The following is a 24,469-nucleotide window of genomic DNA, read 5'->3' on the forward strand; positions in this document are numbered from 1 at the left end:
ATGTGTTAAATAAGATGGAAAACTGGATCACAGATAGAGGGATATGAGTGCAGAATGAGAATCAATGTTTAATTACCAAGTCACTAACAACATCTATCTATCTATCTATCTATCTATCTATCTATCTATCATCTATCATCCATCATCTATCTTCTATCATCTACCTAGCATCTATCTTTCTACTGTTTCCCCCTCCCTCTTTTTCTCCTCCCTCCCTCTTCCCCCTGTACCACTCTCTCCTTTTCTCTTTTTCTTTCTTTCTGTCTCTGAGATAGGAGAGTAGTTTTCCAGGAGTACTTTTTCAGAATTCAGATAAAATTCATTTCATCCAAAGAACATCTTTAGGATAATCTCCTTCAAATCTTTGTCTGCAGGAATGAGAGGAGAGCATGTTGGTTTTAGAAGGACTATGTTATCATGGATTCTGACTTCTGCTGGTTTGTTTTGTTATGAACATTTTGTGACTATTAACAAACCCCAAAGAAGAAAACATCATACTGTTAGAAGGCATAATGAAAGAATATATAATTTAAGCAAAGCCTAAACTAAAACATTGTAGGCTGTAGCTAAGTTTTTCATTACAATGAAATGTAAACTCTTTTTAATTTTTCTTTCGAAATGGAAGATACCAGATGTTCATCTGTTACTATGAAAGTCTATTTTAATTGGCAGTTGTGGTCTCAGAGTAATTTTAAATTGCTACCAGGCTGTCACTTCTGCTTTTGCTGACTTGCAAGGAGGTTTAATGCTTCCCCCACTGGGCTAGACTTTATCCTTCTATTTGGAACTGTTGGATCACTTCAATTTATGGCAAACTTAGAGATTTAAATAGTCCACAGAAATGCAACAAAATGCTGCAGACCAGAAGTGCAATGTTTTAAAAGTGCTCTGAGATCAGAGAAAAAGCTCATTATGAGAGAACGCACCATATACAGGTATGCTGATTTAGGAAAAGGAGGCCCTCTTTGTCGGATTAAATTATTGGGGCATACTCATATCAACTATTTGCTAATAAGCAATCAATCACTTCCATGTAAAAACCCACTAAATTAGGTAATAACAGGGCTGGCAGCAGCAGAACACCAGTTTTCTGCCATTCCCTGGCTCTGTCCACCTTGCCAAATGCATGGCATTTCATGACACTTTCCTGTAACTAGACTTAATCTGGCTGTTAGGAGGAACTAAGATTTAAAAGATACTTTTGTTTATGTGTATGTGTGTGCTTGGGTGTATGTGTTCCACATGCATGCACATGCCTTCAGATGTCAGAAGAGATCTTTATTTCCCCTGGAACTAGGGATACAGATAGTTATGAGTCACCTAGTGTGGGTGCTGGAAACCAAACCCAAATCCTCTGCAAGAACAGCAAGTGCTCTTAACTGCTGAACCACCTTTCTAGCCCCAAGAACTTGGAGTTAAAGAATATATGTGCATGTGTGTGTGTGTGTGTGTGTGTGTGTGTGTGTATGTTTGTGCTTGGGTGTATGTGTAATATATATATCAATATATACATACATATATATCAATATATATATACATATATATCAATATATATATATCAATATATATATATATCAAAAAAAAAAAACAGTCACAGGAGTCTAGAAATTTTCTTGTTAAAGAAGTTAGAAGCGGTATCTCATCATCATGATCATTCAGGCTTTACCTCTTTCTACTCTGAGGTTTTTAGCTTTCTCCGGATACAGTTTCAAAGTCTCCAGGATTTTCTCTTTTTTTTAAAACTTAAAAAAATTTATTTATTTATTATTTTTATTTTATGTGTATGTGTGTATTGCCTGCATGTAGGTAAGTGCACCCGTGTTGTACAATGCCCGTGGAGGTCAGAAGAGGCTGTCGTATCCCCTGGGACTGGAGTTATGGACAGTTGTTAGCAGTCATGTAGGTTCTGGGATTCGAATCTGGGTCTTCTGCAAGAACAACCAGTGTTCTTAACCGCTGAGCCATCTCTCCAGCCCCTCAAAGTCTCCAGGATTTTCTAAGAAATAATTTTGTGCATAGCTCAGGGATGTTAGAGAAAAACAAAATTCCAGATCTTGAACAAACTATTTTAACCCCTCTACAACTTCCTTTAATTCTCATCATTTACGGTTACTGTGAGGATGGATTGAGAGATAACTGATAATGCTGCTGAGTCAAGTAGAATTGCTGGATGGTGTGCATGTGTACATGGAGCATCAAGCCTGTGGCTCATCCATTCTCCATGGCACTAACCATTGATGTTCAACATCAGTGCTTCCTGAGGTTTTCAGCTCCTCCACGTCCTCCTTACCACACTGTATTATTTTTTTCTTTTTTTAACATAAAAGTTTGTCGTTTTTAAAAGAACTCTGTGTGTGTGTGTGTGTGTGTGTGTGTGTGTGTGTGTGTGTGTCTGTGTGCTCACACATGCATGCATGTATTCCACAGCATGTCTGTGGAGGTCATCAGAGGCCAGCACTGGAGTCAGCACTCTTTTTCTACCTTTGCATGGGTTCTGGAGATGGAACTCAGGTTACCAGGCTTGTGAACCAAGCTAAACACTGAGCCATCATCTCCTTGGCCCAAAATTTACTTTTTTGTGAGGCATTTTTATTACCGTGTTTTAGTCTTGCAAAATAATAGGTTTCACGATGAGACTTCTGTACGTCTGTGTATTGGACTTTGATGGTATCTCCACCTTGTTACTTTCTCTTGTCTGGTCCCCTTTCTCTTTTCAAACAGCCCCCTTTACTTTCATGTACCTATTGTTTTTATACAGACATACAGAAGTCTCATTGTGAAAACTATTATTTTGCAAGGCTAAATATTGCAAAATAATAGGGGTGGCATATTGTCGTTGTTTGTTTTCAGATTCTCTAACAAGATACTTGTGACTGGATAATTTTCAAAGCCTAGAAGGTTAAGTTGTTTCCTGTTTCCAGAGGCTAGGAGGCCCAGGATCGGGGGCTACAGCTAATGAAGTCCTTGCTAGTGAGACTCTTTGCATGTTCTAGAGCTGGTGCAGACTATCGCATAGTGCAAAAGGCACATTCAAGAGCCTGAGACAACTCATTGATAAAACGCTCTGGAGACATAGTCCACGAACCCACTATTGCTATCCAGTTCCATCTCCTATGCCATTCAATGGATTTTAAATTTCAACATTACTGTCAGTGGAGCCATTCAAACCGTAACAAAATTTAACAGTTTGATTTTAATGATCCAAATGACAGAAGAAGTTGAGCACACGAAGTTTTCCCGTTCACGACAGTAGCAAATAGCATAACCTCTTTTGTGAATTTCCCGTTTAAGTGCTTTCCTTTTTTTATATTGATGTGTGTCTCTTATTGGTGTACATAAAAGAATGTGTTTTTCTCAGTGCATTTTGAGGACAGGCCGTTGCTAACTGTGTGTCGTTTAAGTTTCCCAGATTTGTTGCAACGGCTTGCTGTAAACTTGGTGGCTTAAAACAGGAATGTGCGATCCCTCACAGCTGTGCAAGGCTGAAGCCGCCAGTATTACGTCTCAGGACCTGCGTCCTCTAGAGGCTCCAAGTGCAGTTTGCTTCTTTGTGTCTGAACTGGTGGCTGGAGCTGTTCCTGGACTTGGAGTCCCACAGGAGCCTTCTCAGGACCTTCTCCCCTGTGTTCCTTTGTCTGAATTTGCCCCCTTCCATCTCTTGTGGAGTAATAAGTCATTAGACTTAAGCCTCCCCCACCCCAAATCCAGGGTGCTCTCATGCAAAGACCTTTAGCTTAATTATAACTTCAGAAACTCTATTTCCAAATTAAGTCGTATTCACAGGAACCAGGGACTTGGACCTACCTTTTTTGGGAGACACCACTCAACCTATTACATATATTCTCCAAGTATTTTCTTTAGTTTGAGGCTTGTCTTTTCACATTCATCATGATAAACTGAAGTTCTTAATTTCAATGTAGTAAAATTTACATTTTTTTTTCTTTCTGGCTAGGAAATCTGGGTCTCTTGTCTATCCCAAAACAGCAAACATTTTTTACGTGTTTTCAAATCAAAGTTTAACATTTGTCATATATATGTGTGTGTGCACATATATTGTATATTTAGGTCTACAATTTTCTGGAATCATTTTTTTTTTGCGTGATATGAGGCCAGATTAAAGGTAACTTTCTTTTCTTTATGGATAACTAAATGCCCTAGTATTAGTTATTGAAAAGACGGTTCTTAATCGAGTGTACCACAAAAACATACTTGCCTAGGAATCAAGTGACTGTGTGTGGGTAGGTATCTCATATTGTTTTATGATCAATTTATCTGATTTTTCACTAATACTGAGCTGTATTAATTCCTATAAAACTAATTTTATTATCTGTTCTTCCTCAAGGTTGTGGTGACAATTTTTTATCTTTTTGCATTTTTACATGAGTTTTAGCATCACCTATCCTTTTGTGCACATACACATCTTTGTAGAAGTTTTTATTGGGATTTTGTGCAAATTGTTGATCTTTGGGGAGAGAAATAACTTCTGAACACTGTATTTTCTAATCCCAAATTGCTTAGCTGTAATTCTTCATGTTTCTTTATTAAAAAAATTTAAGTTTTTTTTGTTGTTGTTTTGTTGTTTTTAGACAGGGTCTGCCTATGTTGCCTCAGTTTGAATTTGCTATGTAGACCAAGCTGACCTCCATCTCACAGAGATCCACCTGCCTGCCTCTGCCTCCCAATGATGGAATTAAAGACATATGCCACCATTCCCAGCTTAAAAACATTCTTAAAAAGATTTATTTTAGATCGGTGTAGTGGCACATGCCTTAAATCCTAGCATTTGGGAGGCAAAGGCAGGTGGATCTCTATGACTCTTCTGAGACCAGTCTGGTCTACATAGTGAGTTTTAGGCTTCAGATCAGCCAGAACCACACAGTAAGTCTCGGCCTCTGTCTCTGTCTCTTTTTCTCTGTCTCTGTCTGTCTGTCTGTCTGTCTGTCTGTCTCTCTCCGATGTGTCTGTGTAGGTATGTGTGGGTATGTGTAAGTGAGTGCTGGTGCTTGTGTGGACCATAGGCATTGGCATCCTTGAAGCTAGAGTTATAGTCAATTGTGAGCCCCCTCACATGGGTGCTGGGAACCAAACTCAGGTCCTCTGCAAGAGTAGTAAGTGCTCTTAACCACTGAGTCACCTTCTGCACTCTTCATGTTTCTTTAGTGTCGGCAATGTTTTGTTACTTTCTTTTCACTGTGGTAGTCGTGTGCATCTTTCATTAAATCTATCTTTAGGTACTTGAGATTTTGAGACTATTGTAAATGATACTATTGTAGAAAGTTCCCTTTTTAAAAATATTTAGTTATTTTTATTTTATGTGTGCAAGTGTATTGCCTGCATGTATGTGAGTGCACCCATGTCATGCAATGCTGCAGAAGTCAGAAGAGGGCTTTGGATTCCCCTGGAACTGGAGTTAAGGACGGTTTGTAGCCATCATGTGGGTGCTGAGAAACAAACCCAGATCCCTTCAAGAGCAGTCAGTGCTCCTAACCGCTGAGCCATCTCTCCAGCCCCAAAGTCCCCTTTTTAATTTTGATGCTGTATAATATTTCTGCACTGACCTAATACCCAGCCATCTTATTGCATTCATACATTTTAATCATGTATTTAGTGATTTTCACCTTGTCTCCTGCGAAAAATGGTAGTTTTATTTCATTATTTTCAGTCCTTGCCATTTGCTCTTTGCTTTGCTTTATTAGTCAGAACCTATAATAGAGTTGAAATTCTGATACTCTAAATACTTCTTTACAGTGTTTTCCATTCACTGTATAATATCCTTCTAGGGCTTCAGTGCAACTTACTGACTTTTATTCTGTTTATTTTCCAAATTCTTTGTGTGTTTGTGTGTGTGTATGTATGTTTATATGTGTGTATTTATGCATATGTACATATGTATGGGAGTGTGTATTTGTATGTGTGTATGTATGTGAATGTGTGCGTATGTTTATGTGTGTGTATGGGGGAGTACATGTTCCCTCTCCTATTTTCTGTGGTTCCAAGCTTCAGTGCTTGCTGAGATATTTTTCTGTCTTGACACCTCAGATCGGTGGACAGGTCCTCTAATGTCTATCTTCCTTTTGCTTCCAGCCTATCACTGCCTAGGGCACATGGCTTCTCTTTGTCTTTCAATAGTTTCCTGAAAGATGCTTTGATACTTCTACTACTGCATGTTTTGATTATTTTAATTCTCTTCAAAGTAACTTCTCATTGATGGTCCTTAACTTAGCATTCCTGGCCATTCAAGATCTGGAGAAAGCACAGCCCTGGAGAAAACACGTGGATTGGAGATCTCATTACCTTAATCTAAATTCTGACTGTTCACTTGCTAACTGGATGATGTTGGGCATGCTGTGCCATCTCTCTCTACCTTGGCTTAATTTTCTAGCATAGTAATAGTGTTTACTTCATGGGTTGTATGCAGATTAAATGAGTCAATATGTGTAAAGTACTTTGCACAGCCACCTCATAAGCTTTAAAATATTTAATTTTATTAATGTGTTATCAGAGCTCTTCTTTTCAATAATAGTAATATGGATAGTGAATTATAACCATTTAGTGTGTTTCAAGAAGTTTTTTGAAATGTTTCACATGCAAAGTCTAACTGAATTGATAACTTTGTGTTGTAAACACCATTATGCTCCAGGAGAAAATAACAGTCAGTGACGCGTGTTCTGACCTTTCCCACAAATACCTTCCTCGAGCACACTTTCCACTCTCCCCTGTTCTTAGCTTTTCTCACAGTTTCCCTGACTCCTCTAATGCATTGTGCTTTATTTCCCTGGAGAATCTTACCCTCCCTTTTGTGCCCTGTGAAAACTTCTCGTGTTTGAAGGTGAAATAAAATGGAATAGACAAAAATTAGATTCAGTGTTACTAAGCACATTCACTGTAAAATAAAAGCATTAATTCCTTTCCCCTACAGGATCAAAAGACAGCTTTACACCAGTGAGTTGGACTTTCTTGGCCCCTTCATTAGCCAGGCTGATTCTTTACAAAGTGACTACACTGACCCTCTGGCTCCCTTTGCAGTTTCAAGACAACCTCCACTTGGTTCTTCCAAGTGTCTCATCAGACTGAGCTCAGTTAGTGCGAAGCTTCAAGCCACGTAAGACATCTCAGCACGAGGTGTCAAACATAAGACAGCTAATGCTGGGAGCCAGGGGAAGAAGGCTCTTCTTGACCTTGCTCTGAGACTAGTGCATTCACAGAGAAGTGGCTGGCAGGATTCCTTTGATGCAGTGAACAATGAACAGCAGGGATTAAGTTTTACCATATCCACATTATCCCGTGTGTGTGTGTGTGTGTGTGTGTGTGTGTGTGTATGTGTATGCTTGCATATGTGTGTATGCACATACACACTTTATCCTTAGTAAAATATGGTGTGGAGTCTATGATGTAATATTTGGAAACAGCCCACCCAGGATCACAGCTGAGGCGAGAGATCTCAGGGGCTGGACAAAGGCAACGGTAGAGATGCACATCCTAAAAAGTCTCCCATGAGGAGATTGAGGAAAAATGAAGGGTAATATTACCCATATGCTTGTGTCTGAGCTGTTCTCTCATCTTGTCTCAATGTGGGTAACCGGGAACAAGGTTTGCCAATTACAGGGGCATTCAAAGTCTTCATTGGGTTCTGCTCAACTGAACTAATGATGATGCCTTTTCAAAGTTCTAGAACAAAATAAAGATGCCTATTCAGTCCCAGACAGCCCTCTCCCCTATATCTCAGAGTTCTTATTGGACAGATTTTTCTCATTCCATGATTTCTAGACTTTAAGGTACATGTTGGGAGATATAGACTCTTTTCAGGACTTTTTATTTTGTATTTTTCAAGACAATATTTCATTGCCTAGCTCAAGCTACTTTTAAGTTTGTGTGATCCTTCTGCCTCAGCCTCCTGAGTGCTGGATTTGCTGGTAATGCCTTAAAGAGGAGCACATAGAGTCTAAATTACTTTTGGCAGGGTAAACATATTGATGTTGTCACAGAATAGCATGGTCTCTTTAGTCTCAAAGCAGCTTATTTTTAAAAATATTTTATTTATTATTTTATTTTATGTGTATTGCCTTCATGTAGGTAAGTGCACCTGTGTCATGCAATGCCCACAGAGGACAGAAGAGACTGTTGGATCCCCTGGACTCGAGTTACAGACAGTTTTTAGCTGCCTTGTAGGTGCTGGGATTCAAACCTGGGTCTTCTGCAAGAACAACCAGTGTTCTTAACCACTGAGCCATCTCTCCAGCCCAAAACAGCTTATTTTTCAAATAAGTTTATTGGTCCTTCTGGCCCTTGGGGATGATCCATGTGTGATTCCAATTCTAGACATGTAACTACTTATCTTAACCTTAGCATCATGAAGCTTGAAACACCTTTAGACTAGAAAACTTACTGTCAAATTTTGTGATTAAAATTTATTTTTAGAAATTGAAATATGTTCCTGAAGGATAGTTTAAACAGGACCAGAAGCACAGCAGATGAAAACGTGCCTCGTGTGTGTGGGTGTGCTGTGGAGATGGGTGGGTGAGGACGAGAAAGCTGGGGAAACATGCCAGTGCCTTCTTGCTGGGCCCCTTGGGTTCCCCTACAGGAAAGAATGTGTCCAGGTGTCAGTTTGAAAATAAGTGAATGAGCCTGCTTCTCCATTTACCCATCAAAAGACAGATGCCTAAAAGTTGACTGGACAAAATTCCCAGTGTTGATTCTTTTTCTTGACAGTGCATCTAAAATATTTCCCAGGCAAACATTTAAAGAGCAACCTTTAACGCCCACTAAAACATAGGGTGTAAATCATATGATCAATTTAAAAATTTTCAGCATAATTCCGGACATCATGACTCATATCTGCAAATTTAGCACCGGGAAGACTGAGGAAGGACAATGCTGTAATTTTGAGACCGGCCTGAGCTGCATAATACCAGACTAGTCTAGACTACAGAGTCTCAAAAATAATTCCACATATTACTTGTGTATAAATGTATAATATATTTGAAAAAAAGAATTGCCAATATAAATGTTCAATTAATCATTTATTTCTTCTTTATATTTTGTTTAATGTGTTTCATTAAATTTGATATATAAGTTTTGCCTATGTTTTCCTTGTGGTACTGTGATATCCATGCTGGAGGTTGTGTACCTATGTCTGTTTAGATATTCCTTTTAGGAGATGTTAATTTTGTGCAATTTGTCAAGATAGGAAGATCAACAGAATTATGGGCAAGAGGTCCAGTTTGGAATCAGTCTACTAGCTTCTACCTATGTGACTTTTAGGGAATTATTTAATCTTACCAATTTTAATCTAACTCTTAAATATAATTTTTAATTGACAAGTAACAATTGTGTATATTTATAGAACACAATGTGATGTTTTGATCTGTATATACACTGTAAAAAGATTCACTCAAATCAACATATCCATAACCTTGCCAAATTTTCATTTATTGGCAGTAAAAACATTAAAACTCTGTTCTTTTGAATGCTGAATTTATGGAAGATGTTCTGCGTATGTAATGCAAAAGACAGGCAATAAAAGTAATTTCCATCTTACATGTGCCCTAATTTTAAGGGGCAATTTATCTTTGCATCCAGCTGTACAGCCATGTTGTGCATGTTAGATACTCCAAAAATGTTTGTGATAAGGGAATATTTCTGAAGTGCAAAGAATGTCTTCAGACTCAAACATTTCACAAAGCTAACAATTTTCTTATACTCAAAATAAAGGATAGTGGTGGGGAGAGAATCTGTGAATTTCTTCCTGCCATACAATAGGCATATTATAGACTGAAGGAGGCTATCTCCAAGAAAGTAAACCTTCCTACGTAGAAAAGAAAAGAAAAGAAAAAAGATGAAAGGCCCTCCTTTCAACAAAGAACTGAGAGTACTTAACTTGTCAGGACAAGGTTTTGAGAAACAGCATTTCCAAGTATATCTTTGTAAAAAGCCTTAAAAAGAAGTAATGTAAACCTGATACCCACTAGCCTGTTATTTCTCACCGATAATGGGTTGGAAGATCCTTATTTTAGAAAATGCAGCACACGACGGTGAACATGAAAAGCAAACTTGCTTTCATGAAGCCGCTGTTCCACTGGGTAAGTGAGGGCTCTGGGATAGCCTAGCCAATTACAGATTCTGGCTGTGTCTGCCTGGGACCCAAACAAGGGGAGGAAATGCAAAGAATTCACTCCAAACACAAACATTTTCTGAAAAAAAAAAAGGAATTGACTCTTGCTTACATAGAAAGCAATCATGGAACACAGAGCTGAAATCCTTCTTTTAACATACGCTACTTTGACGAGAAAGAAGCATGTCTGATGAGAATTCTAGACCCTGAATATTTCACCAGTCACTGACACTTGCAAAGATAATCTGGCAAGATTCTCAAGTAGCACACAAACCAGCAAAAGATGTTTATACGGTCTGAAAATGGATGGTTCATTAAATTATTCTTTAAAAGTTCATCAAACCTTCAGGTGACAGGTAACTTTGCAGAGTGGGCACAGAATCAGAACAAAATCCCTCTCCCATAGAAGTTATATTTCAATAAGAGCGATTTTAAATTTCTCAGCATTTTGGGGACAAAGTACAGAATACAACAGTGGAAGATTTTCACTATAATCTTAGTCCTTGTTACATATTAGAAACTAGTGTAACATTTGTTGCCATAATTAGCTCTGCCACTCCCTGGTTCTATGACCTTCTACAAATCAATTATCTTTAAGCTACCTACTGTTATTAAGTATGAAAATTGGGCTAATCTATTAGGAAATGTTCAATTTAAAATCCCATAATACTATATATAGGATGATTTTGTTTTCTAGAATCTTAAACTTTGTTCTAGAGAAACATTCATTAAGCCAGTCACACACGACAGAACTCTAAGTTCCATGGGAAACATACAAGTAAAAGAAGCTGTGATATTCATCCAAAAGGGAGTTTATGATCTATTGAAGATTAATCTATTGTAATTATTAGGCTAACTGGAGGAGAATAGAGGTTGGGGTGAAACTGGAAGAACCTTAAAAGTATAACACGGAATGCCATTCCCCAGTTAAACCATGTGAAAATGTGACTATGTCATTGTATATATAAATACTAAGGTCAAGTAATAAGTAGCATCTACTAATATTTCATTATGAATTAGGATTGTATATGGGAAAGATTTATTTGAAAGAGAAACCAAATTCTCTTCCAATTTGCTAAGATTCTGTTTGTTTATTTTCTTTGAGCATCAACTCCTTAATCTTCAAATGAGTCATGCTGATAAGCTGTCTGACAGGATTTGGCTGGGTTCGGAGGGATGACAGAAGCAGGTGCCTAGCACATGATCAATGCTTCATCCTCTTAAATCTATAATGCTAAGACCTCTTATTTTTAATTAAAATACTTAACCCAAAAGCTTAAATTATCAACACAGAATGTTCTGCAAAGAAATAAATTTACCTTTGTTATACATCTTTAAAGAACTTTATGTTGGAATTGTTGGTACCTAGCTATAATCCCAACATTTAGAAGACTGAGGCAGGAGGATTATAAATTGAGGCTAGCCTGTGATACATAGTTAGATCCTACTTTTTTTAACATCTAGATTTTGATTGCCATCAACAACTGTCCCATTTTATCAAATTTAACATCTTTTGATTATAAAATGCAACTGTTCACAGGGATATCCCTATGACTATTGGTCAGTAACAGGCATGGAACAACCCCGAGAGATATCAGCCTGTTAATATGTCAGGGTCTGTATTTTCTCTACAAGACATATTTTTTCCATTTAGGAATTATGTTCCTGCTCTGGAAAAATCAGAGTATTCACGATGATGTTTGACTTTAGGACCTGTCATAAATTCTACACAGCATCTGTTTCACCACTGTTATCTTCTAAGACCATATAGTTTCCTGGCCCAAATATTCTGGAGGCATAGCTGCTTTCACTGGTCTGGTTTCCTTTATAGGGACCCTGAAGCTCTGGTTTTTACCCAAGCATGGTAGTCTTTTGCAGTTCCTGATATGTAAGAGTAATATTCCTCAACAAAGAACTGTGCTGTCTCTATAACTCAGTCATGTTGCCATCATATAGGCAATAAAACAGGTAGGCAGAGTTAGTTGTCATTTGAAGCTTTATTTCCATTTTATTGAAAAAGGTAAATTTGTCAAATCTCTCACACAAACATTCCTACCCCACTTCATCACCACCATCTGTAATAAAATTACAACTTATGAAAATTGGAGTAGTCTTAGCTAATTGCCCCAGTTTATATTTTGTATGCCATATTAAAATGTGAAATATACAGCTAATGAGTTCTCATATTTTTGAGAAACAATGATTTTTAGAATTTCCTGTAACTGCTGTGTTAGCCACAAGTGACTTACATGGAGTACATTAAGACAAAAGCTTAACTGGGCTACTTTTAATTTGCTTCCATTGTGCTATATAATAATAAATGCAGTTGTCATTTCAACATTAATATCTATCTACATGGCAGAATTTCATTAAGCTCAGCCAGCACTACTTTAATTAAGCACCTTACTTGGGTTGTGACTGTCTGTGCCTTTGGCCCATCAGAACAAGCACTTAGTCAATTAGCTATTTTATTAACCAATTGATTTTTGCTGTAGGTCCCTACCTTCTTTTACCAGCTAGAGATGATCATGGAAGGTAAATAAATTGCTTCCTTTCATCTCTAAAAAGCAACAATAAATAATGAAACATTTAAAATGAGATTTCTATGAAGAACCTAAAGACAAATAAAAAATACCTGCCGCTTATGCTGGAATGGGAAAACTGCTCGCAGTAGCATTGCGTTTGAATAAATCACATTGTCACACTGACCTTTATTGATGCATTGTTTCTAAACTTAAAGTATCAGTCCAGCTGCTTAAGAGATCTTTTGTTGTACAGGACCTTCGGATCCACCAAACAATAGACTACTAGTGTGTCATCCGTGAATTACCTAAATCAGTAGTTCAGCAAGGTCCTCAGTACCTTTCTCCCAATCTCTCACTTTCTATTGCCTAGGTCGGCAATTTCAGTATGCAATTTATTGATACCATTTAGAGATAATACCTTGCCACTTAATTGAAGGAAAATGTAGTTCAGGGCTTCTCACGATAGATATTTGCAGAGCATACTATGATAGAAGCCTAATCTGACTCAACATCTGTGGCGGAGAATATAATCTGAGGCAATTTTTTCAAACAAATTTTCTTATGGATGAATCAAAGAGCTTCCCTACACTGCTGACCTCCAATTTTGTTTCATCAGAATGATTTATATAGATACAGAAAATGCAGATTGAGAAACAATGATTTTTAGAATTTCATGTAACTGCTGGGCTAACCACAAGTGATTTGTGTGGAGTGCACTGAGACAAAAGTCTAATCAGACTGTCTTTAATTTGCTTCCATTCTACAATGTAATAATAAATGCAGATGTGCTTCCAGGTCATCACTGGGATATGGAGAGCTCCAATGCGTGGGCATTGGACCTGCTATGAATATGAAGCATGCTTTCTTTACTCTCACATGTAAGACACTTATTTTACAAATAAAAGGTGAACAAATGACCTTACTTTTTGGTATCAATTATTTTTGACACTGTTCTGCCAAGGGAAAGGGATATTTGAGATATGGTTTACTAAGAACTCAAGATTAGGAACTATAAACCTGATGCTTTTTTTTTTAGAGTATTGTTTCCCTCTGGAGCCCAGTTTCCTCATAGTTATTTCTGAGTATTTTATTTATGAGGTTTTGATAATCCTAGCAATGGTAACAGTCAGTCTTTGAGTACCTGAGTTACAGGTGTTTTAAGGGACATTCTTTGTTACCTTTACCACAGCTCATTTAGACTACTATCACTTTCCTCATTTTCCATGGAGAGAGGCAGAGGAGCATTAAACAGTTTGCAGAGGATTGCTTCGGCTTATAAAACAGAACAGGGATGGAAAGCAAAGCTGGCCAGGCACCCTCTCATGTTTTCTCTACTCATCCATGCTGCCACTGCCTGGTATGATGCCTGTGGAAGTTCAGGAGAAGAGGCTCTAGACAGAAGCACATTGGTGTGATAACCATCTCAGTGATTAATACTTATCATGAGATCTAGGACCCAACCCTCAGAGGTGGTGCTGCCCTTTTCTTGAATGGGAGTTACTCTGTGCCATTAGACAGATAATTAGAGTGAAAATTTTCAAAGGCCTTCATGCATGGCCTTGTGAGCTCACTAAGGGAAGCGAAAAATAACAACGCTGATTGATTTACCTTTGCTACCTGCTTTAAGTGGTTGCCCTTCCCAGTTGTGCCTTCTTTGTCATTCAAAGCTGCTATTTTTCTGCCTCCATGCAAGGCAAACAGTTGAGCTCCTTAGCCAGCTCAAAATGTCCACACAGTTGAGAAAAAAGTACTGTCTTTTCTAAAAGCTGTTTCAGTGGTTAAATTAGATCTTGCTTTCTTATATGTCCATTTCCTCAATTTCTTCTTCCTTCCTCCCCAAATAAAGACTTTTGATCAGATTTCTGAGGTTTGTGATTACCATGCAGAGGTCCTAGTCAAGCTCTCTCAGGCAGTCTCCAGAAAAAGCCACTAGCTGTTCCACACTATATTTGTGAATTTCCAAAGGTCGTCTTCTCTTTCTGTGTTTTGACCAGAGTCTAGTTTTTCTTATTTTGATTCCTCTCCTTCACTGGGTCACATAGAGACTCTTAGTTTGCCATTTTCCCTGGTAGGCCTCAACTGACTTTTATTAAGCTGACTGACAGGATGCATCTGCACAGGCCAAGAAAAGAACTGTGAACTATATGAAGCTAAAAGTGCATTTGGGTTATAGCAAGAAGCACAATTATTTTGGGAGGTAGATAGGAGGATTGCATAGTCTGTCCTTCTCCAGCAAGCAAAACTACTGGCAGATTGATTCTGCTTTTAAAGCTGTCTTTATAGTAAAAAATTTATTTTATACTTTATTAACTATGTGCAAGTAAGGCAAAATAACAGAAGGAAAAAGAAAAGGAGTCCAAGGGGCTGAAGAAATCGCTCAGTGGTTAAGAACACTGGTTGCTCCTGCCGAAGACCTGGGTTCCCTTTCTAGTGCCCAAAGGTGGCTAACAACTGTCCATAACTCAAGTTCCAGGAGGATAGGGCACCTCCTTCTGGCCTCTAAGGGCATTGCATGCATGCGATACACTTACATACAAATACTCATACACAAAAAACAAAAATAGATAAAATATTAAAAAATGATCCAAGTTGAGGAGGAAGAAAAGAAAGTAGTCTGTTGTTTTTCCAACCCAGACAATATTATTGAATAGAAGTTAAATTAGCTATAGAATTCTCTAAGTTCAGCCTCATTATTTAAGAAGTCTCATGTGATACTTTAGGCCAATACTTAGAAACTCAGGTTACTTATTGACCATTGGATCATCACTACAGCATCCTACTGTGCCCTACCTAAATTTCAGAGTCCTCAGTGGCTCCAAATAATTCTTTCTTGCTCCCAACCAAATGTATCACTTTATCACGATCAGTTAGTAACAGAGACCTTGATGAAATTAATTCACAAGTATATAAATGATTAATAGCCCCTTCATATTCTAGCGATAATCTCAGTTTTAAAGATGAATTCATGTTTCACAGAGGATATCCTGGAGATGTCCAATTAATATGATCTGAGACAAAACATCAGAACAATCTCCGTGAAGAGAAGACAGTCTCAACCAAAGTCACTGAGAATGTGAGAAAAACACAGTTTAACAATCTCTTCACTTATTCAATCAGAACTTCTTATGTATCAGAGAGTGAGATAGAAACATAATATATGAAACAAATATCAATGATTTTCAACTTCAATTTAAAGAATTTCACCTTCCAGTAGAGGGAATATGTCATTAGTATAATGATTGATAAATGCAATTATAGAGATATCAGAAGACATTTGGGATAAATTGAAAACATTTTTCTTTCCATATAATCTTTTCTAAATTTTCAGATTAAGGTGAATTTCCATTAATGAATATGAACCAGACATATAAAGAGAAGTGGGGAACAGGAGGAAACTTGTTTCGGTAGAAAGGATTGTTTAGGCCAGGGTCTCAGCAGGTAGCACACTCAATAGGAGTGACCAAGGAGATCTAACGAAAGGACTATGTATCAGCATAAATAGAGAGCTAAGGATGCATCTCAGGTTAAGGAAACCCTCTAAGGCCATTACCACCCTTAGTCTTGAAAGGACAAGAGGAAGGAATGACCATTTAAATCAACCCAGATCTGAAGACATGTGGTGGTGGATAAATAGCAGCTCTGTCCCTCACTGGGCATCACCAGTAATGCTTCTTCTCTGCACAGTGTTACTGCAGAGGTCCAGCGGTGCCTGCTGGACTATAGCACTTTGTCTCTCCACAGTGTTCCTTTACTGTACCCAGCTACTCCAGGGAGAGAGCACAAACAGCAGTTTGTGTTTAGGAGAAAAAGTGATGACTAATTTAACTAAAGCAATGGAAATGAATCCAATAAGGAAAATCAAGTTCTGAGAAATATATTATAAATAAAACAAGTAACTTTTTAAATTTAATTTTTGTGCATTTCAAAGAAAACATCTTAATCAACTTTATATTGCCTCCTTAATTCATCCCCTCCCATACCCCCCTCACAGGATTTCATGTATTCTGTCATTTATGTTAAGGCCTATCGAGTCAAATTAGTATCTCCAGACATCCCTCAGTGCAAATTCATCCACTGGGGCCTATCTAGTCAGCCTATATAGAGTCTCTCATTTAAAGAAGATCAATTCTCCTTCACCTAGCAGTAATCAACTGTCAATAGTTCTTTGGCTAAGATTGGGACGTGCTGCCCATTTCCCCAGTTCTATGCTGGGTTTTTGTCTGCTTGAGTTTGCATGGGTCTTGTGCATGTTGGCACCATTGCTGTAGATTCATATGAGCATGGTCTCTGGAGTCTGTAAAACTCTGTTTCCAAACAGTCATGCACCTCCTCCCCTGGCTCTTGCAATCTTTCTGTTCCCTCTTCTACAATGGTCTCTGAGCCCTGGGTGGGTATAGTTTAATGTAAGAGTCTTGTCCAAGGACCCACATTCTGCAGACTCTTATTCTCTATGCTTTGGCCATTTGTGACCTTTTGTGTTCATTGCCCACTGTTGGGTGAGGAAGCTTCACTGATGAGAGTGGAGAGGTACATTAGTGTGACCCAGAAGTTTATTTGATAAGCCATGGTCCTACCTCCTTCCCATGCTCTGCTCTGGAGAAGGACTCAAGCCCATTAAGGGATGGGGCTATGGAGACAATAAGCTAGGAAAACCACAAGGCTGGTCTCTTGCCATTTTGTGTGGCTGTTGGGAAGCCAGTGGACTTATGTTTGGGTGTGGATTTTCGAGCATAGCCATGAATGGGGTAGTCACCATTTTTGGAACAGAGTGCAGTCAGGCCCAGTGGGCAGATGCCCCACCCATATCTGGGGCTCCTTGGTAGGGTGAGATGAGGCACTTGGAGCACTCCGGGGGGTAGGGGGGTGTAGGTGTGTGGCTGTGTGTGAGGGTGGGGGGGTGGAGCTACTACTATATTGAGCACAGGCTAACGCCCAGCAAGGGAGTGGGGGATGGGGTGGGGTGTGGGATGTGGGATATGGGGTGTGGGGTGGGGTGGGGTGGGAGATAGATGGTGTGTGCATTTCAACAATGGAAAAGGAAAAGCTTATAAGAATCGGTGTTTTTGTAAGCCAGCTCCTCCCAAATGTCATATAAACTATACAAAATGCAAATAGAATGTCCTATGTTGGTTCCTCAATCTGTGTCACAGGACGGGGAGACCCTGAGTAGGGGGTGGATTTCCCTGTGGGAAAAGGAAAATTTAGTGAAACAATTAGTATTCTCTCTACCTGTTAAAACAAGTACATTTAAAAATATTTTGTTTATTAATTTTATTTTATGTGTATGAGTACATTGCCTGAATGTAAGTGGACTACTGTCTTTCAATGCCCTTGAAAGTCAGAAGAAGGTGTCAAATCCCCTGGAGTTGGAGTTAGAGAAGGTTATTAGCCACCATGTGGGAGCTGGGAATGGAACCCAGGTCCTTTGCAAGAGCAGTCAGTGCTCTTAACTGCTGAGCCATTTATCCAGCCCCCAAACAAGTAACTTTTGACAGAAAAGTAGGAGTGCAGTAGGCAGCTAATAAGGACTGCTAGATTCCTGGCTGTGTTCAACAGAGGAATGGAGCTGTTAGATATCAAATGACAATGTGGAAAAAGAGGGAGTTTTTTTTTTTTCAATGTGTGTTTGTTTGCATATTGTGTTTGTCAGGATCAGAATTGATAGAGTGAAAAAAAATCAGTAGATAGATAATATTTAAAGGAGATTTATTAGATTAACTTACAGGATAAAATCTGTATAGATCAACAATTGCTGTCTCACACTGAGACAGTTTCCTTCTTCCATGTCCTTTTACCTGGGCTGCCACCATAAGGTACCACCTGCATTTAGAGTGGGTCTTCTGGATTCAAATAATCAGAATCTCACACCATGTATTGGTTTGTTGAAATAAGTAAAACTGTTGAATATATCAGTTAGAATGTCATTGATCACCTTTGGAAAAAAAATGATTCTTTTGCAATGGGTAAATGCACAGTCATGGAAGTTTCGGGTATGAAGGAGAATTAAAGACAGGAGATTAGATATTTCCTCTGGGAACTTTGCATAAGTGAGAGAGGGGAGAGACAACATAGTGACTCAGAGTCAAGGGAAAGGATTAATAGCTCTGGTGAGAACACTTTCATCACTGATGAGGTTGAATAGGCAAATGATCTGAAGACATAAGAAAGAGAATGTCGAATGGACAAATGGTTAAATTAAGGCCTGACATAGCAAGCCAGGCATAGCTGCATTTGCCTTCTAACCCAAACACTTGGAAGGCTAAGTCAGGAGGATTTCCAGGAGTGTGAGGTGAGCCTGGGCTATATGGTACCAGGCCAGCCAGGGCTACATAACAAAACTTTATCTCATGAAATCAAACCATCCAACCAATCAACCAACAGCAACAAAAAAGTAAAAACAGGAGAAGTGTTGATTTGGCAAGTTGCAATGGAAGTCAAGAATTCCGATTTAGTTATATGTATATGAGTGTGTGTGTGTGTGTGTGTGTGTGTGTGTGTGTGATCTTCCACAGATCATGAAAGTTTTTTCATAGTCTTGTTTCTAGGAGTGTGAATCCCAAGAACTTTGTGGGCAGCAGTTAGAACACATTTAGTAACCTACTGTCATCATCATTTTTGCTAGTAGGCAGCCCAAGTGTGGAAATGATTCATTTAGACTATTTAGACAGCAGTAGGTAAGGTCTAAAAACCAAAGATCACTGTTTCTAGATTGTGCACTATAATTCCTAACTGCCCCTAACCTTCATTTAAAAGTCAACTTAAAGGGCTAGAGAGATGGCACAGAAATTGACAGCAATGACTGCTCTTGCAGAGGATCAGGGTTCAGTTCCTAGAGCCCATACATGATGACATACAACCATCTGTAACTCCAGTTCCAGGGAACTGACACCCTCTTCTGACCTCCACGAGCACTGCACACACGTGGTATGCTTGCATACATGCATGCAAAACATAAATAAAAATAAAACAAATAAAAAAGTTTTAAAAAATCAACAAAGTTTTACAGTCACATTACCTCTCTGTCTGTATCTCTGGTGTGTGTCCTAAACTTTTCTTACAGGTAAATTTTTTTTATTGTCTTTTACTTTTCTCATTTTTTATTAGTGGAGCAATGAAGCCATTGCAGTCCCTCTACTGTGCTCACCAAATTCTTGATCAATGCATAACTGCTTATTGGGGAAGGGGTTGCTTCAGTATGAGTTACAAAGTTGTGATGTGTGGGTTTAAATCCTACATCAGCCACTTACTGGCAATTTAATTTTAAACAGTCCCTAAGTTCTCTGCCTTTCAGTTTTACCACCTGCAGAACTGGATCTGTTTATGAAGCCATCATAACCATTGACGGTAAAAGAGTAAATGTCTGTAGTACGAACATTAGAATGCCTGACTTAAAAGAAAAAAATTGCTTTATTGTCATTATTTCTTTCTATAGTAATAACATTGATGGTTCCAGCTGTTACCCTGGCAAAATCATTCAAATAACAAATTCACACAAGTAAATTATAACAATTTCATTAAAAAATACCTCACATTATGCTATGTGTATTAGCTGGGGTTATCTAGCAGAAATGAACTGATATATTTATATGTATGCATAAATTCAGTCCATGTTGACAGGATGACGAAACTGGGTTTTGATGTCACTGGATGGTGACGGCAGTAGCAGTAATGGGGTATGTGCACTCAGCAGCAAGGAGCCAAGATGTGAAGGCAAAAAGCAAAGCTTCTCCCCTGGACTGCCCTGTATTTGGGCTGCCACTGGAAGGCTCCAGCTACTCTCAGGGAGGCTCTCGTTCCCCGAGTTAATTATTCCAGAAAATATCCTTACAGACCCACCCAGAGGCTTGTTTCTCAGTTGATTACAGATCCAATCAAGTTGACAATCAAGATTAGGCATCAAATCATCTGTTTTGCAGTCTAAGCAGACAACCCTTTCCAAATTAGATGGGCACCCATCTAGTCTTTGTTTTAAGATGAAGCAAGACAAAACAACAGAAAGGCAAATAAAACAACAAACACCATAGATCTAGGTTAACAAACCTGAACTTATCATTATTAAGAGTGTTTTGCTAGAAATGGGCCATGGTAGTCATCATCTTCTGTATCTTACCTCTATCACTTGACTGGAGTAAAGGAGCCTCTGGCCTGGGTTAGTGGCACAGGGTTCATCACAAAGTAATGGTCTTTCCATAGAGGAGTAATCCTGGCTGATCTTGTATTGTTCTTCATGCTGGCTAGTAGTAAATGCTCAAGCAGCTAACGTGAAGCTATCTGCTTAGCACCTTTTCCAAATGGAAATGAGTGTGCTGGGCTCTAAATTCTACATTTGTGCCTTCTGAAAGCCTTATCATTCACATCAATGAATATGCAGTGTAAGGGGCAATGGGCTTTAAACAAGCTGGAGGTGTGAAAATTAATCTGCATATATTATCAGTAGGCAAGATATATTTGATCGTTTGTCTTTTTCTGATCAAACATGAGTTTTGATTGGTGTTATAACCTCCTTCTATTGAGAACAGAGTGGCAATGAACATGGATGCAATGAGACATAAAGTGCTTTGCTATAGGCCTAGAAGTGCTATAGTTGGGTCAAATGATAATTGTATTTCTAATTTTCTTAGGAAACACCAACTGATTTCCAAAGTGGCTGCACTAGTTTACACTCCTGCCAACAATATAAGGGTCCTTCCTTCACAACAGCTATGCCGGAATTTGTTATATTTGTGGTCCTAACTGGCCATTCTGACTGTGGTGAGATGGAATATTAATGTAGTTTTAATCTGCATTTCCCTGATGGCTAAGGATATTGAACACTTGTAAATACGTTTACTAGACATTTACATTTCTTATTTTGAGAATTTCTGTTCATTTCTGTAGCCCATTTTATTTTTATTTAAGACTCCATTTTTGAGAATTTTATACATAGTATTGCATTTGCATTATTTCCATCCCTTCTAGTCCCCCTCCATCTCCTCCCACATTCCCCCCACTCCCTCTCAATTTCTTGTCCTCTTTTTTGATTATTATTATTATTACATACACATATATCTATAAATATGCATTATGGACACACATATCACACACATATCTATCTATCTATCATCTATCTATCTATCTATCTATCATCTATCTATCTATTTATCAATCATCTATCTATCTATCTATCATCTATCTATCTATCTATATCTGTCTATCTATCTATCTATCATCTATCTATCATCTATCTATGTATGTATCTATTGAGCACTGAATCCACTTAGTGGTGCTCTTGTATACCTGTGTTTAGGGCTGCATTTGGTATTAGATAACTTCTCAGTAACTCATCCTTGGTGAAAGTTGATTCTTCCTCCCTCAGCATCCATTGATTACCTGAGCTTTTCATCTTGATGTGGGACCCCATGACATTTCCCCCATCTGCCTTGGCGTGTCAACTGGTTTTGTCATTATACAGATCTTGTTAGGCTATCACACTGTGGAGATTTCATTGGTTTTGCTTTCCTATCATGTCGAGAATGTATTAAATAGCAGTGGGTATTTTGTCCCTCTGGCTCATACATTCTTTCCACCCCTCTTTGGTCATGTTCTCTGAGCCTTAGATATAGAGGTTGCATTGCAGATGTATCACTTAGGGCTGGGAACCTCATGGTCACTTAGTCTCTGCATTTGAACAGCTGTGAACTTTGTAATAATCTCTATCCTTTGTAAAAAGAAGCTTATTTGATGAGTGGTGGGAGGTACACTTGTCTGTAAATATAAGGATAAGTATTTAGAATATAGTAAGACATTGCTTCGTTCTATAGAAGTTATACAGATAGGCTTTTCTCTAGGGTCTATAACCTCTCTAGCCATGTGTACTTGGCTTGTTTACAGTACCATACATGAGTTTCCTCCCACTGAGTGGGCCTTAAGTCCAATTAGATAGCTGTGGATTACCTCCAAAATAAAAGTGCCATTACTGCACTGATAGAAATTAACTTGTTGGACTGGTCATTGTTGTGGTTTGTAGGCTTTACAGTTGGGTAGGACTGTTGATTGGTTTTCTCCACTGGCAACTTGCATAATATCTTTGAACACTATGAGAGCCTGTAACCCATTTAAAAACTTGAGTTGCTTGTTTTCTTAGTGCTTAATTATTTGGATTCTTCTTATACATTAGACATTAATTATCTGTCAGATGTGTAACTGGAAAAGAGTTTCTCCCATTATGTAGGCTACCTCTTCACTTGATTGACAATTTCCTTTGTTTTACAGAAGTGTTCTAGTTTCATGAGATCCTATTTGTTAACTGTTGGCCGTATTCCCTGTGGTAACAGAATCCCATTTATAGGCACTTACCTGTGCCTGTAAACTGAAGTAACCTCTCCACTTTTTCCTCTGTCAGTTTCAGGATATCAGGTGTGATGCTGAGATTCTTGACCCATTTCTGCTTGAGTTTTGTATGCAATGAGAAGGTAATGATCTATTTAATGTTTCTGCATGTTGAAATTCATATTTCTCGGCACTATTTTTGATATCTTTGTCAAAGGTCAGGTAGCTGTCATTGCACAGAGTCATACATGAATTCTCTATTCTGTTTCATTGATCTGTGTGTCTGGTTTTGTGTCAGTTTCATGCTTTTTTTTAAAAAATATTTTATTACTATGGCTCTTTAGTATAATTTGAAATCGGGTATGGTGATATCTTCTGCAGTGTTCTTTTCTTCAGAATTGCTTTGGCCATCATTGGTCTTTTGTGCCTCCACGTAAAATTTGAGATTATTTTTTCTATATCTGTGTAGAGAGGTCCTGGTAATTTGACTTGGATTGCATTGAACTTGTAGATTGATTTTGGTAGGATAGCCATTTCCACAGCATTAATCCTTCCAATCCATGAGCATGGGAAGTCTTTCTATCTTCGGGTGCCCCCTCCTTTTCTTTCTTCAGTGTTTTCAAGCTTTTATTTATGGGTCTTTCATTTCCTTGGTTAGACTTATTCCCAGATATTAAATTTTTTGTGGCAATTGTGAATAAGATTGTTTCCCCAATTCTTTTTCAGTATGTTTGTCATCGTTATATAAGAAGGCTACTGAGTTTTACTTATACATTTACAAAGGTATACTCATTATCTTTAATTTAACACTTAAAGACATCTGAAATAGTCTCATGGCCAGAAGAGAAAGCGATGGGGTTACAACAAAGTTTCTTGGCAATCATGCTGATAACATCTTGCCAGGTAAGTTGTGTCAGGAGGAAAAAAGGCATAGAGAAACCAGGATGGTGGGCTGCAGTGGGGAGATGGCAGACCAGTGCTTCAGGGACCAAAGAACAGAGGTCCAAGGTTTGGAATCAGACTCATCCTTCTTGATTAGCTTTTAATTTTTTCCTTTGATCATTGTGATTTATTGAATTACATAATTAGGTATTTTAGGTTTACACACAAAATAAGTTTCATTATGATATTTTTTTTTTTGGTCTTTTTGAGTCAGGGTCTCCCTGTAGCCCCAGCTGTCCTGGATTTACCATGGAGACCAGGCTGGCCTCGAACTCACAGAGATCCACCTCTCTGCCTTCTGAGTGCTGGGATTAAAGGCGTGCGCCACCACGCCCAGCCTCTAACGAATCCAATTTTAACCAGTTCACAAACATTTCAGACAGACAATGAAATCTCATAAGGCCTCCATGAAGCAGGAAGGCAAGCTAAATCACCCCTTAACACCAAGGTAAGTCTTCCCATCCTCCACTCCCAAAAGGACATCTTTTTCCAGCATCTGTCAGAGCCTTAGAATTCAGGCTTCTTGGGGGTGGGAAGGCTGGAGAGATGGCACAGCAATTTGGAGCGCTTGCTGCTCTTG

The sequence above is a fragment of the Nannospalax galili genome, unplaced genomic scaffold, assembly GCF_000622305.1.
Source record: "Nannospalax galili isolate Female #2095 unplaced genomic scaffold, S.galili_v1.0 scaffold716, whole genome shotgun sequence".
Taxonomy (NCBI): domain Eukaryota; kingdom Metazoa; phylum Chordata; class Mammalia; order Rodentia; family Spalacidae; genus Nannospalax; species Nannospalax galili.